This window comes from Lampetra fluviatilis, chromosome 1 (genome assembly GCF_964198595.1).
Source record: "Lampetra fluviatilis chromosome 1, kcLamFluv1.1, whole genome shotgun sequence".
Classification (NCBI taxonomy): Eukaryota; Metazoa; Chordata; class Hyperoartia; order Petromyzontiformes; family Petromyzontidae; genus Lampetra; species Lampetra fluviatilis.
In genome coordinates, this window is record NC_136275.1 from 24,474,072 (window position 1) to 24,489,351 (window position 15,280).

The following is a 15,280-nucleotide window of genomic DNA, read 5'->3' on the forward strand; positions in this document are numbered from 1 at the left end:
AAACATAAAATTATTCTCACGACGTTTCTGGGACAACACAAGCAGCCGTCCTCAGGTGAAGAACAGGTCTGTCGGAAAGACAGCGTCTGAATGAACACCACCAGGCTTGGAAGCGTATATTTAAGCTGGGTTGGAGGGGGAAGAGCGCCTTGACAAAGGAATTTAGCATATTTATGGGAAATGCAGATATGGGATTAGTCACTACTTGTGAAATGCGTAGGAGGTGGGCGGGGGGTTTCAAAGTCATTATGCCCGTGCATTATACAGGATTAGCAGCATCAAAGGGAGAGAGTAGAGTTAGCAAAAATAAAGGGAAGGAATGTTAATAGTATGGAGCGGCAGCAACTAAACCACCACGTAAAAAACTAAAATATAAACTACATCAGTATCATCAATATACTAAATATACTCTCCAATAAGCTGAGCTACTAACAGTAAGTCATACATTACAATTCTATGTCGCAAAAATATAATATGCCTCCAGCTAAACTTTTTTCTCTTACATCACACGGGTCTACCCCGTACTATATACTGCCATAGACAAACCCAACATTAAATTATATACTGTATTACTATACACCACCTTATACCTTAAACTATACATTGTAATATTACACTATGTATTATTCTACCCACCCTACTGTATACCACACTGCTGTATATTCACTATACAATTACGATACTATATATTACCTTATACATTATATCAAACATTACACTTTTATACTATTTATTATTATACAGTCTGCTATACAATACCATTGAAATATGTCAATGGGAGAGTGGTGGTTGGAGACTTGCAGCGGAGCAAATAATCAATTCCCTGTGGAGAATACAAGATATATAGTCAATGTCAGTGAGTGGACTGCGGTCTGAAAGTCACCGTAAACGTGAACACAATCAGTTAAGATCCGAAATGGTTTATTACGTCCTTCCAATGATTGCTGAGCCAGAATCCATCTTCTCGGTTGAAATTGTCTCTCTGTTTGTATATGTGAATCGCCTCATGAACGAATCTCTCATGGTAGTCAGATGGCTTGCAGAGAACCTCTGTCTTGGAGAAGTCAATGTCATGTGAGCCCACTGAATTGTAACAGTGATCTGCCACGGCTGAGGTGTTTGTCCTACCGTGTTTCAGGTCTGCTTTATGTTCACGGATGCGGTCCGAGACATGTCGTTTGGTTTCTCCAATGTAACTGCTACCACAGAGGCAACTTAGTTTGTAGACGCCAGGGTACTGTATGTCTGGAACCACATATTTTAAAGACGGGACCAGATCACGGATTGTATGTACTGTGTTGAATCGGACCTGGATCTTGTGTTTTATCAGGATTTTGGAGATCTTTTTTGTGACCCCAGCAATGTAGGGTAAGGTTATGGTTTTGAAAGGCTCCTCAATAGGATCCTTCTTGATGTCATACGTCGAATAACCTCATGCTTATTCGACGTATGACATCACACCAAATACGTTTTACTTCCAAAAACAGTGTAAGAGTACAGGGTGTTTCAAACATATTGACTCGATTTGAAATCGCTATATCTCTGCTACCACGAACCACCCATGAATTAAACTCTTACCACTTGAAAGGGCGGGGCGTAGAGTTTCAAATTATTACCGCTAGATGCCTCTCCCAGCGAGCAAACAGCCCCTAGACTCAGTCATTCGCAAGATGGCGACCCCGCAACACAAGGCCTTTTGCGTTCTGCAGTTCAGCAAGAATGAATCCATAATTGCAGCGTGCATTTCAACGGCGTTTTGGCATTGATCCGCCAATGTCAGCGAGCATTCGTTGTTGATACCGACAATTTGAGGAAACAGGCTGTTTATGTAAGGGAAAAAGCACAGGGCGACCACGCACCTCAGAGGAAAACGTGAGATAGTTTTCTGCCGAGAACTTGCGATCCCTCATACGACTGTCTGGCGTGTGTTAAGACGATGCTTAATCATGAGGCCATACCAGTTGCAAATGGTACAGGCTCTTCGTGCAGGCGACAAAGGCAAGCATGAAGAATTTTGTGATGTGATGTTACAGAACATGGAGGACCACAGCTTCTTACCACGTTTGATTTTTAGTGATGAAGCAACGTTTCATCTAAGCGGTAAAGTTAACCGTCACAATGTGCGCATATGGCGATTAAAGAATCCGCACGAAACTTTAGAGCATGAGTGTAATTCCCAGAAAGTGAACGTGTTTTTTGCTGTTTCTCAAAGAAAGGTTCATGGCCCTTTCTTTTTCGAGGGAAACAATTTTGGGGCAAGTGTATCTCGAAATACTACAGAAATAGCTCTTTCCACAACTTGATGAAGATTCCGATTACTTCATTTTTCAGCAAGACGGAGCACCGCAACATTGGCACCTGCAGGTTCGACGTTTTCTAAGTGACACACTGCCTCTAAGTTGGATAGGTCACACGGGACCCCAAGACTTGGCGCTACACTCTTGGCCCCCAAGATCCACAGACATCACACCCTCCGACTTTTTCTTGTGGGGATACGTCAAAGACCGTGTTTTTGTGCCACCATTAGCAACTAATCTGGATGACCTCAAAAACAGAATCACAGCAGCGGTGACTTCAGTGGAAGAAGACACTTTGAGAGGCGTTTGGAACGAATTCAACTATCGTCTCAATGTTGTCCATACAGCAGGTGGAGGGCACATAGAGCATTTATAAAATGGTTAGTACAACTTGTTAACTCATTTAACCGTTTGTGACTTTTCGTGTAATTGTAACATGTTGTCATCGTGAAATATACTGCTTTGAAATTGGGTCCTTTTAAAAAAAATCATGTTAAGCAAAGTAACTTAGATTATTCTGTTTTGCAAAAGTTCCAGATTACCGAGACATTAACTCTCTCAGGAAGACCAAATATTCAATACATGCTCATACACTATAATTGACATTACTATACTCTAATCAAAGCTGTATTAGAAGTATTGCTTTTGTAAGGATTTGGGATGATTGCATATGCTAAGGCATGGGTTAAATGATATAAGTTGTAATTTGGCTGCTATAAAATGTCTGTGAATATCAAAAACGATATCAGAGTTATTTGTTAACATTTAATTCACGTAAAAATATATAATTTAAGCCGATGAAATTTGCATACAAAATCGTATTCAAACAGATAACAGTATGCACATAAGTATACCGTGAATGGTATTGAAATCAAGACTGAAGATAACTTAATTGTATCACTCATAATCGCGCAGGAGCTACCTATGGATTCCTGGCACATGAATGGTAAAGGTCGTGGCAAATGATTTTGATACGAATTAAGTGCAACTGTGCTTCAATGCCTTCAATCAACCGGCCCACCCCAAAGTGCACTTATAAGAATAATGTCACCCCGTGCCTGCTCGAGTAACAAGTGAATATGATTACATATTTACCCCTTCTGGCAATACAACAGGTTTTACGATGATCGAACACCAAGGCACCAAGTCCATTTGGTGTTTGAACATCGGTTTTATTTCTTGAAAACCTATTCTTATTTTTCATCATTTTTTATACTGACAAAAAGGTGCCATAGATATGTTGACCCCTGTTAGCAGTGTTTTCAACTAGCATGTCATGCAACTATATTTTGGAAGCGTTCCCTTGATAATCATCACTAGGTTGCATACCTCATCAGTTGGTTGTTACACGTCTAAGCTCATCATCAGCCATGATTTGTCCACTGGTGGATGAAGGCCTCTCCATGCAATTGCTATCCTTCATCATCTCGCATCGCAACACATTGGAAGAAGTCAGCATTGGTTGTTCCTGTAGGGAGGCTGGTCTCCATCATATGTCTGTGAAATGCCCACCACTGCCTCATGGCCAACAACAGGGACTGGCACTGCCTACACATGCTGTATTCTTAAAAATCATAGCTCTTCACCGAGGGTATAAATATTGAACAAAACAAAATTATAGCAGTACGGTATATGGGTTTTAAATTGAAAACAAATTTCTTTAGAACTGATTTGTGTGTTTAGTTTGGTGTCCTTCCCCTGCACCTCCGATTAGCACGGTTGGCTATGTACGGCGCAAAATAAGTTTAACACACATTCATACGTTTGACAGTCACTGCCAATCAAACTAAGGACATTTTCAGGCAAGAAGTTGTAATGCCCTTCAAATGATGTTTTGTGTATGACCCCTGGGAGTAGGCATGCTTTGGTGTGAGCGTGTGTTATCCGCTACACTTCTCATTATACCAATTTATGCTCATGCTACTCTATATCACCGACTTGTCATTTTCATCATGATTCTATGAACGCACTTGGGCAAGCAATGATAATAGACAAGTGTAAATTACATTTTAATGTATGTTCAAAAAGTGTATCTAACATGAATATGTATGTAAACCTATGATATAAGCCCATTTAGTTAAATGCAATACATTCATAAATAATGTAATTGATTTAAATGGAAACTATGCACACATGCATTTGAATAAACGTATTTTTTTATCTAACCGAATTTCACATTAATTTTACTTGACACAGTAAGTACTGTATGTTGCAAGTCTGCATATATGCTATGTATAAATACTTTTATAAACTCTCTGGTTCTTTCGGTAAAGTCACGTAGAAAATAAAATCAAATAATAATAGAATACAACGTTTCGATTGCAACACAAGCAACCATCATCAGGTAAGAATGAATGAAAAAAAAACATAGTAAACTTAGAAACACAATGCAACACAACACAGAGAGCCGGCCAATACAACAGACAACACCCCACCTGGTTGACCTATATATATTACTTTTATATAACAAAATTATGTTTGGTGTAGTCTCAAGTAAAAAACATTGTTACACTTAGTTACTAAAAACCATCCCATATTAGGGGAGAATCTCATTTGAGCAGATGTGGTTACAATGTATTTTATTATTTTCAGCAGAACATTAATTGAATGCAGGTAAATTGGTCACGTGCGTTAATTTGACTTGGCGTCTGCATGCCACTTATATCGATGTATGAGCATAAGTGCTAAAGATCCAGGACCTCAAAATAAAGGTACCTAAATTTGTTCTGTTTTCTCGTTAAAAAGGCGCTAGATTTCTGTTTGGCCCATTTGTTTTTTTATTCTGTTCACGTTTAGAAATACAAATGTATCATGATCATATCTGTTTAACAATTAGGCTTTCGCGACCAATATCATTCACAAGAGGTTTTTGGGTTAGATCGCGTAAATATATAAATGTGTCGTTAAAACCGGCCACCACCCTACACAGCCAACTAGTAAGGGTTGTCACATAAACAGAACATGCCAATTCGTCACTAGTACAGCACACCAGTGTGTTGGAGAGCCAAGCCACAACATTTACAATCTGAGTACCACGTTTCGCCAGTAATTACAACTAGCTACATCAGGCGACAGCCAGATTTGTGGAGAAGTCTTACTGTTTCGTTCCTTATATCGAGGCGTAGATGTGTTGACCATGCAGCTGCGCTCTTGCACATTGTGGGGGGGGGGGGATTACTGAGGCAACGTATATTATGCATGTGCATTATGCGAGCCCTTTGAGTCACGATTATATGCGGCTTCATGATAATACAGGATGGAAAAGTAGTTCTCAGTATAAAGGATCTATTTTAATCTGGGTTCACTGCATACAAGCCAGATAAAGGCAGCAGTGGATCTGCCTTGAACCCGAGAGTGGCATCTGTTGGTGACCTTGTGCCAGGTGTCGACATACCACTTTCTTATGGCGGTGGATACGTCTTTTGAAAGGATGACCACTGATCATTTTCGCAAAGTAGTCATTTATATACAGCACTCAACCATAGAGGGATGATTAGCTGAGCCAACCCCTAACTACAATTTGAACACTTAACATCCAGCTGTGAGTCAAGAATCAAGCCAAGGCAATTCCAAATTGTATTTCATAACAATGGCCAAACACCCAAGAAAAAAATACCAGCAATTTAAAGTGGTGACTACAACTATGGAAAGGTGTTCCTGTGTAGGCAGGTGGCAAAGGTGGCATTGACTCGTTAAGGCCATTTCATTTCTTAAAACCATACTATTTGGTTCCTTCTGTAAAGTCACGTAGGTATAAAATAAAAGAAATTAAATCACGATGTTTCGGGCACAACACAAGCGTCCGTCATCAGGTGGGACAACCACAGCAAGAAACAATTGCTGAATTGTTTGACTTTACCGAAAGAACCAAAGAGTATGGATTCCTGCAGTCACGAAAACTTCAAATCTAGATTCTTAAAACCACTCGTGGTAACACCACCAAATTGATTCGCATTAATAACATGTCACACGAGTCTCACACGCTTGCTCAAGAATTACGAATTCATAGCAATCCATCCCATTGTGAATTCAATCAGTTTGAACGTCATCGGCCTAAAAAGGACATGTCCTGATTACAGTATATAAAAGCATGCAAGCGGAATGACCGCTGTGCATTTGAGATAATCTGGTGCAGTAGTTTGGTTGAGATGTTCTATCTGCACCGTGGTGCTGACACAGAATTATACTCGTGTGGTCATTATATAAACAATGTCCGTGATAATGACGAATATATTTTGCACATCAATAAAAAACTCCAGCTGATTTACCCTAGGCAATGAAGCACTCCAAAGGCAATAATGAGATACGTAGATTCTCCACCCCTTTGTTGTTCACATACCACCCATTGCTCTTAGGTTTCTCTCACAAGTAAATACATGTTTAGTCTGATATGGTTGGAGAAGTCCCATTTGCCAACAATAACCTCACACTTGAACATCCTCATTTCTTCTGTATTTCATGAAGAACCTGAATAAGTATTCACTTGATTTTTGAAATTCTGACTTTGCTTTTTATAAAAGTGTATTTTAATACATTGTATTTACTGAAATATATTTTCATGATGTAATTGTTACATTTGAATATGTTTTATTCATCCTACATAACACATGCAATTTTGTAGGTACCTTAAAAATAAAGTTAGATTGTTGTGAGATATTCTGGGCAATGAAAGCAAATTTTTCACCATTATGATTCGAATTATAAGGTAATTCTTATGTTTATCATGGGCACTAAAATATAATATTAATTAACATTTGTAAGGCGTGATTCATTCAGGGATCTCAGTGTGCCATGCCCTTAAACCTCTGCGGTCCGGTAAATGCAACTTCAATAGTTCATTGTGCATCATGACAATAAGAATCAGGCACTGCCCTTAAAATCTCAGAGAGCTTGGCAGCAATAACAATCTTTATCACGCCAAAATAATAAATTAGTGTAGGTTTCTAAAGTGTGTCCTCATCCCTCTCTCTTTACAAATTTTTATTCCTGTAAACAGAGGTGTGTAATTCGTATGATTGATTTAATGATGTGTACAGCCTCTTGGCAATACACTGCTAGATGAAAGAAGGCCATGTCCAACATGGGACTATGCTTCGTCACTGTGGTCGCTGTGAGTTGTTCAGGGGAGGTCCAGGAGCAGTTCAGGTATCACTCGACACCGATGTTAGCCATGCCCGGGAACAGGCCCGGATTATGACATGGTCAAAAAAATGCAAACCTATTTTCAAATGATTACCTTATTCCATTCTTCTACTACGGCAGTGGTTTCTTGAATCTGTTTTACAAGAGGACGATGAGGTCTGTAAGACAGATATGACAACCAAATGATAACGAGACTCAAATGAAGATGATTTTGGATAATTTGGTACAGATTGCCAAACAAACGTCATGGAATTGTAACTGCATTTGACTTGCTTCCCATGCTAAATGTTACAGATGAGACCATCCATTGACAGTCTGGCACTGGCTAGAAAATATAAAGTGTGTTATTCATCATCACGGACACTGTTGTGGCTATGCATGATGCTGCATTGCCTGTTAATGTTACACGGGTTAATTTATCTGATATAATAGTATCACCATCAGATGAAATTGCAGCAAGGGTGAACAATTACAAAGAATACAGACAGGTATGCCTACACGTAGACTCCAGTGCTTGAAGTGAATGAATTATACATGATAGTATATAATTACATAAAATAACTCAGCCACAATAACATGAGAGGGGAGATGTTGTTTTAAGTTATAAACTATGGAGACTGTTGGTAGCCAAATACTATGATGCATATAATAGACGTTTATGCTGTTGGTATATTGCTTGCTGGTTCACGCTCACATTAAATTAAAAGATACATACTCTTTGGTTCTTTCGGTAAAGTCACGTAGGTATACGTACGGACGCTTGTGTTACGCCCGAAACGTCGTGATTTAATTTATTTTATTTTATACCTACGTGACTTTACCGAAAGAACCAAAGAGAATGGATCCCTGCAGTCACGAAAACTTCAAATCGAGATTAAAAGTTAAATCTTCTGACGTAATTACTTCAGAGCGTTACTCGTACCAAGAGGAGGTAAAACTATCGCACCAACACATTTCTATGGAACATTTGAATCTGTTCAATGACGCACATATAACATGAAGTGCATTTATTCCAAAGTGTATCTTTGTTATTCATAATACAGTTTTAAACACGCAAAATTCACATGCCCAATGTTAATTTTGTTTGCGGTAAGCATAAATAAACATACTAATTTCTCAACTTTATCGCATGAGAACAATTTATAAAGACGTACCCAGGGCACATTGCAGTGCCGCTGTCATGCTTGCACATTTATTATTAAACTATAGACCATTTTCATGATTAACCAAACGGTGACAATCGAGGTAATATTAAAAGTTCCTTGCACAGCACGCAAATGCAATCAGCAATTTTACTAATTTAATTCACTAGAGAGAGCTTATATGATTATAAATTACCCACCGATGGATCTTGGGTGCTGAGCACCCTGCCGTCTTCCTCGCTCCTGTCGCTCTCATCCACGCGAACCGCATGCACGGAGCAAGCACCACGGACAGCCACCCAGCCCCTTATAAAACTCACTCCCGCCCCTTCGACCCACGACTACCCTGCCCGGCCCATCCCCGCTTGCCCCACACGCAGAGATATACAACTCCCCATGCTCTTACCTCTCTGGATTTTTGCCCTTATCCACAGGAGCACAATAGCGAATATATTAATGAGCTGGAATTTAGTATCAGCCTATGATGACATTGAAATTATACTCATGAATTACCGATGTTGCTATTTTGCACGGACTCGAGATGAGCGTGGTTTTTGAGAGCGAGGCTGCTTTGTGGTTCATTTGCTTATCTACTGGACATCTGTGAAAAATTGCTTAATCGCTCATCGGATTCCTCCAGTCGACATAAAGCTTTTGATTATTATCACTTGTGTAGTGTTTTTTATTTCATGCGGACAACTTTTTCTAATAATGAAGGTTTTTGGGTTACATCGCGTTATTTAGAAATGTGTCATAACCCTCCACCACCCAACACGGCCAAACAGTAAAAATGTGTCACGTTTACAAAATACAAAAATAGTTCACTACTTTAGCCCACCGGTGTGTTGAAGAGTGAATCAACATCACTTAAAATTTTGAGTACGCCGTTTTGCTGGTAATTACATCCAGCATCATCGGGCAATTTGCCAGAATGGTGAAGCCATCCACCTGCTCCCGGTCTTAAATAGAGCAGCAGCAGGGCGACGTCATCATTTAACCCAATCTGGTGCAGTGATTTGAGGCAGAGAGGGAGAGGGTATTGTAATTATATAATATATTGGTAATCATTCAATTGTTATATATTGGTATTCGTTTCCCCTATAAGGAATTGTAATATATTTTATTTAATAATACGCTTCCAGGCCGCACTAAAACCTGTAGCTGTCAGAGCGATTAAAGTTATTTGCATTTCTCTCAATTTCGATGGATTCTCTCATTAGTCTTGGCCAGTAATAAATTCGTTTTACACAAACACTTCAACGTTGTCAAAATAAATTGAGTGTCCTTGTTGACAAGCATGTTCTGCCACTGCCGACAGTTGAGTTTTTTTTTCTCCTGCGTCACTTTTTATTGAACAGAACTCCTCGCGTTCGGCATCCCATAACTCCGTCGTGATCTTCCCGCTGACGCTGCTTCGCTCCGCTCGCTCCTGCTCCTCCTCTCTCTGCCTCTCCACTGCTAGCTTGTTCTCTCTCACACTTTCTTTTTACTTTCTTTTTACGATCAGAGGAAACAAGAAGATGCTCAGTGTAGTCGACACTTTGCTTCGTTCATCATTTCGTTTTTTTGTTTGTTTTATGTTTTGCTTTATGTAACCCTCCCCCCTATGCCCCCCCCTCTCTATATACCCCCTCTCTTTCTACTGAATGTCGCTCTCACTCTCACAGCCTCTCCACTGCTAGCCTGTTGTCTCACTCTCCTGGTCTCTCCACTGCTAGCCTGTTCTCTCTCACTCTCCTAGCCTCTCCACTGCTAGCCTGTTCTCTCTCACTCTGCTAGCCTCTCCACTGCTAGCCTGTTCTCTCTCACTCTCCTAGCCTCTCCACTGCTAGCCTGTTCTCTCTCTCACTCTCCTAGCCTCTCCACTGCTAGCCTGTTCTCTCTCACTCTGCTAGCCTCTCCACTGCTAGCCTGTTCTCTCTCTCACTCTCTCCTAGCCTCTCCACTGCTAGCCTGTTCTCTCTCTCTCTCTCTTAGCCTCTCCACTACTAGCCTGTTCTCTACTGCTAGTCTGTTCTCTCTCTCGCTCTTCTAGCCTCTCCACTGCTAGCCGGTTCTCTCTCTCTCACTCTCCTAGCCTCTCCACTGCTAGCCTGTTCTCTCTCACTCTGCTAGCCTCTCCACTGCTAGCCTGTTCTCTCTCTCACTCTCTCCTAGCCTCTCCACTGCTAGCCTGTTCTCTCTCTCTCTCTCTTAGCCTCTCCACTACTAGCCTGTTCTCTACTGCTAGTCTGTTCTCTCTCTCGCTCTTCTAGCCTCTCCACTGCTAGTCGGTTCTCTCTCTCTCACTCTCCTAGCCTCTCCACTGCTAGCCTGTTCTCTCTCACTCTCCTAGCCTCTCCACTGCTAGCCTGTTCTCTCTCACTCTCCTAGCCTCTCCACTGCTAGCCTGTTCTCTCTCACTCTCCTAGCCTCTCCACTGCTAGCCTTCTCTCTCACTCTCCTAGCCTCTCCACTGCTAGCTTGCTCTCTCTCTCTCCTAGCCTTTCTACTGTTAGCCTGCCTGCCACTCTCCGCTAGCTTCGCTCTCTCCGCTGCTGGCTTACCACTACACACTCTGGTAGTTTCTCCACTGCTAGCCTCTCACTATCTTCTGCTAGCTTCTCTACTGCTAGCCTCTCACTATCTTCTGCTGGCTTCTCTACTGCTAGCCTCGCACGCTCACACTTAGGATTCCGATAGCTTCTCTACTGCTAGCCTTTCTACCCTCGCCTCTCCAACCTCGCCCTTGCCTCCAGTGGGGGTTCAGCCATCACCGCTGGAGAGGGCCAGGTGTGGCGAGCGGGGCCTTGGACTTCTCTCGTCTTTCCTCTTGTCTTCACTCCGACCAACTCAACCCGCTCACTCTCACGCTGCCGTATATTTCCCCCTCCTCATTAATTAAGCTGGCGACCTTCCGTCGCCTCATGCCCCGTGGCATCAGCCATTATCGCCTCAATCTCCCGTCAACCTGGCGCCTGTTCCGCGCCTGCATTTGCAGCCAGCCAATCACTCCGATGCATCCTAATTGGCCATCTCCTTTCCGTTGCTCTCTCTCGCCGAACCTGCGTGCACACCGCTTGCAACCCCCCGTGCGCGTTATTCCACTACACTTGCATTAACTGTAGATAATGAAAGTGACTTTTATCCTGAAGTAAAAAATACAGATTTTAAATCTTGACTTAAAGCTTTCGTGACTGCAGGAATTCAAATCTTTGGGTCTTTTGGTAAAGCCACGTACATTTAAAAAATAATCAAAATAATAACAATATCACGACGTTTCGATTGCAACACAAGCAAACGTCTTCAGGTGATTGCCTGAAGACGATTGCTTGTGTTGCGAACGAAACGTGATATTGTTATTATTTTGATTATTTTTCTAACTACGTGGTTTTACCAAAAGACCCAAAGAATATGAATACAGATTTTAGCTGGACTCAAGCCAGCACACCTAATGCAAACACTGATCACAATGCAGCACAATACAAAGCAAGTTGGATTTTAGTATGTATCCTCTAAATGTAACCTCATCTCAAGACGCTGTTGACAGGCAGTGAACAGCTGTCTCACCAAAGTTCATGAATGCTTCGAAACTCTTTTTGCTAAAAAAATCAATCAAAATGTTGCATTTATATATACATAGTACAGGCTATTTTTGTTGTTTAATTATATCCTTTATTCACGACTATGTCTCATTACTTTAGTGCACTGCCTTGTCATCCTTTATTATATGTACATTTTATTTTATTTGTGGAAATAATACTGCTACAACCAATTACTGTCATGACAATATACAGTACATCCAAATAAATGATGATCATTGAGCATCCTAGTGGAAAATATAAGTACCATAATAAATACGCATCCACAAAGCTTCCTTCCCATCCAGTGTCTACAACGACACTCAATGATTATCATGTTATATCTTCTTTGATCTCACCTTGTTTTATATTTATACAGCGCCTTATTTCAAGGCACTTTACATAGTTTTAAAAGCGGTAACAAAAATAGAGTGATTTAGATGGCAGTGGCATGCAAGTGTAATGTGAGGTTATATCCGGGTCGTTAACGGATTACAACTCATCACGATGATTGGCTCTGCCGGTCCTGGTTCATAGCCAATGGGGGGACGCCTAGGGGCGTGGCCCTGACGTAATGGAAAGGTGACAGCTGGTTGTAGAGGATTGGTTCTGCTGGCTTTAGCCACAGCCAATGGGGAGACGAGTCAGGGGCGTGGTCCCGGGAGCCTCTGGAATATTCCATAGAGGTTAACCAGGATTGGTGGAAACGTACCACGTGACCCGGCTATTAAATAGGGGTGGAGACGGACGACACGGGGTCAGAACGGGAACGAACAGAGGAAGGGGGCCACGCGGGAGCGGGGCTCCGGGTTGCCACGTGGCAGTGTGTCTCTCTCTCTATCTGTCCCTCTCACGCTGCCTCTCAGCAGCGTGAAGGAAAGCTGTAATGCAAAGTTGAATAAAAGACCGGATTCCAGAAGTCGCCTCAACGACCTTAATTACACAATGGTCGAAGAATGAGTGACCACAACAGAGGGAACGTGGGGATCATGAAAGGGTAGGGGAGGGACGGGAAAGAGTGGAGGGGCGAGGGGAGGGAAGCGGAAGGGAATGGGCAATGGAGAAGAGATGTGGCTTCGAGAGAGGGATGAAAGGAGGTTAAGGAGGGGGCGAATTAATGTACAGGTAAGTTTATTCCAGTGGAAGGGCGCAAGGAGGGAAAGGATCGAAATCGAGATTGGGTACAGGAAGATGGGACAGAGACAGAGAAGACTGGGAACAACAGGATGAGAGGGGATGTAGAAGAAGATGAGAGAGGCAAGATCAAGAGGGGCAAAGCCATGGGAAGATTTAAATACTAGTGTAACATATTTGAAAAGAGAGCAAAAGTAAATGGGAAGCCAGTGAAGTTTAATTACGATCCTTTTTAAACCAGGAAGGGTCCTTGCTTTTAAACATTTAGTAGTTCACCGGCATTGGCTAAAGCAATCCTGACTCAGCTGATGAGACACTGGATGTAGAAATCATAATTTTCTTGCATTAAAACAATGATTATGAAGATATGCACTCTCACAAGTCTGTGCAACCGATGTATAAAACATTAATGAACTCCTCTACGTGGAGAGGCCAATGTAGGAAACGGGTTTGAAGCTTTTGTGACGGCAGGAATCCATACTCTTTGGTTCTTTCGGTAAAGTCACATACGTAGAAATAAAATCAAATAAAACAAATCACGACGTTTCGATCGCAACACAAGCAATCCTCATCAGGTGGGACAACCACAGCAAGAAAATGCTGAAGTCGGCGGGAGAACCAAAGAGTTTTATAATATACGATTGACACAATTGCAATGGCACAGGTAATATAATTATATTAGAATAAACATGTAATATTTAACGTGTAATTTTAACGTTGATTGATCAGATTGGTCAAAAAACCCATGACTCATAGACCTACACAGAGACCCATAGACTCCCATAGACTGACTTGTGATTAAACCGAATTCTCAAGTGTAGCAAACTGATTGTTTCAGCCCTGTAAAAAATGACTGCACAAAAATATAATTAAGTTTGGATCCTAACTTAATTTGGCTCAATTTAAGTTCTGAGATTTCAAACTTGGTTTGATTGACAAGCGTCAAACAATATTTGCATGGAATATTAATGGTACAGATAAGGAGGACTGTTAAAATAACCTCAGAAGTAGTTCTGTGACGCAATCTTCGAGGTCCATTCTCTGACAGCGCCAGTTGCAGAGTTCCAAATGGAATTTCATTTGTCACATAACATAATACTTTTGGGAATATTTGAATGTACTTGGTCAAATATATATATATATAAAACAGTATTGATTACTATTTAATTATGCTTTGTTCAAAATACAATGCTACATTTCACATTTACAATATCTCATAAGTAGTATATAAACAAAAGGGCCCGAGCGAATATGAAGGTAAAATTGATTCTAGTTATAGAAATGATATTGTCTTTAACTTTCAATCTTAAAAGTAATTAGATTTTTTTAAATTAAATGGTATTTATCATATAAATGCAAAAAATATACCTTTACTAACTCTACAAATGTAAAAAACATTGTTTTTAAAGAAATACAAAATATATTTTTTCATGCACTGCGAGGTATTAATTCCTAATCCATAATACCAATATTTGAAATAAATAATTTTAAGTAATTTACCTTGAAGTGCAAGCGCCTCTCGTAAAACGCTGTCTTGGCCTCTATTTTGATCACTCCATCGCCTGTTTAATGGTTCTCTTTTCATCTCTCTGCCATTGCATCACTAATTTATTAGTAAAGTTTTGAGCGTCGACGGTTACAAAAATATGGCAAATGCACCTGCTTTTCTTAACACTGAGTCTTGGCTTTGCTGAAATAAATCCATATTTTTTTTATATTCTCCTCCTGACCATGTGTGTCTTACTCTCTCTCTGTGCATCTCTCTCCGATCTCTACTCCAGTGACCCGGGTGCTGCCGTGGGGTCCACTTTCTGCCCCGCCTCCTTCCCCCCTTCTCTTTTCCCCCCTGCAGCCGATCGCTCCAGTGCTCCCGTGGTGGTCCACTTTACTCCAGTTACCCTGGTGCTGCTGCGGGGGTCCACTTTCTGCCCTGCCTCCTTCCACCCCCCCCCACTTCTCTCTCCCCCCCGACTGCCGAGTCCTATATCACCTCGTGCCACGGCAG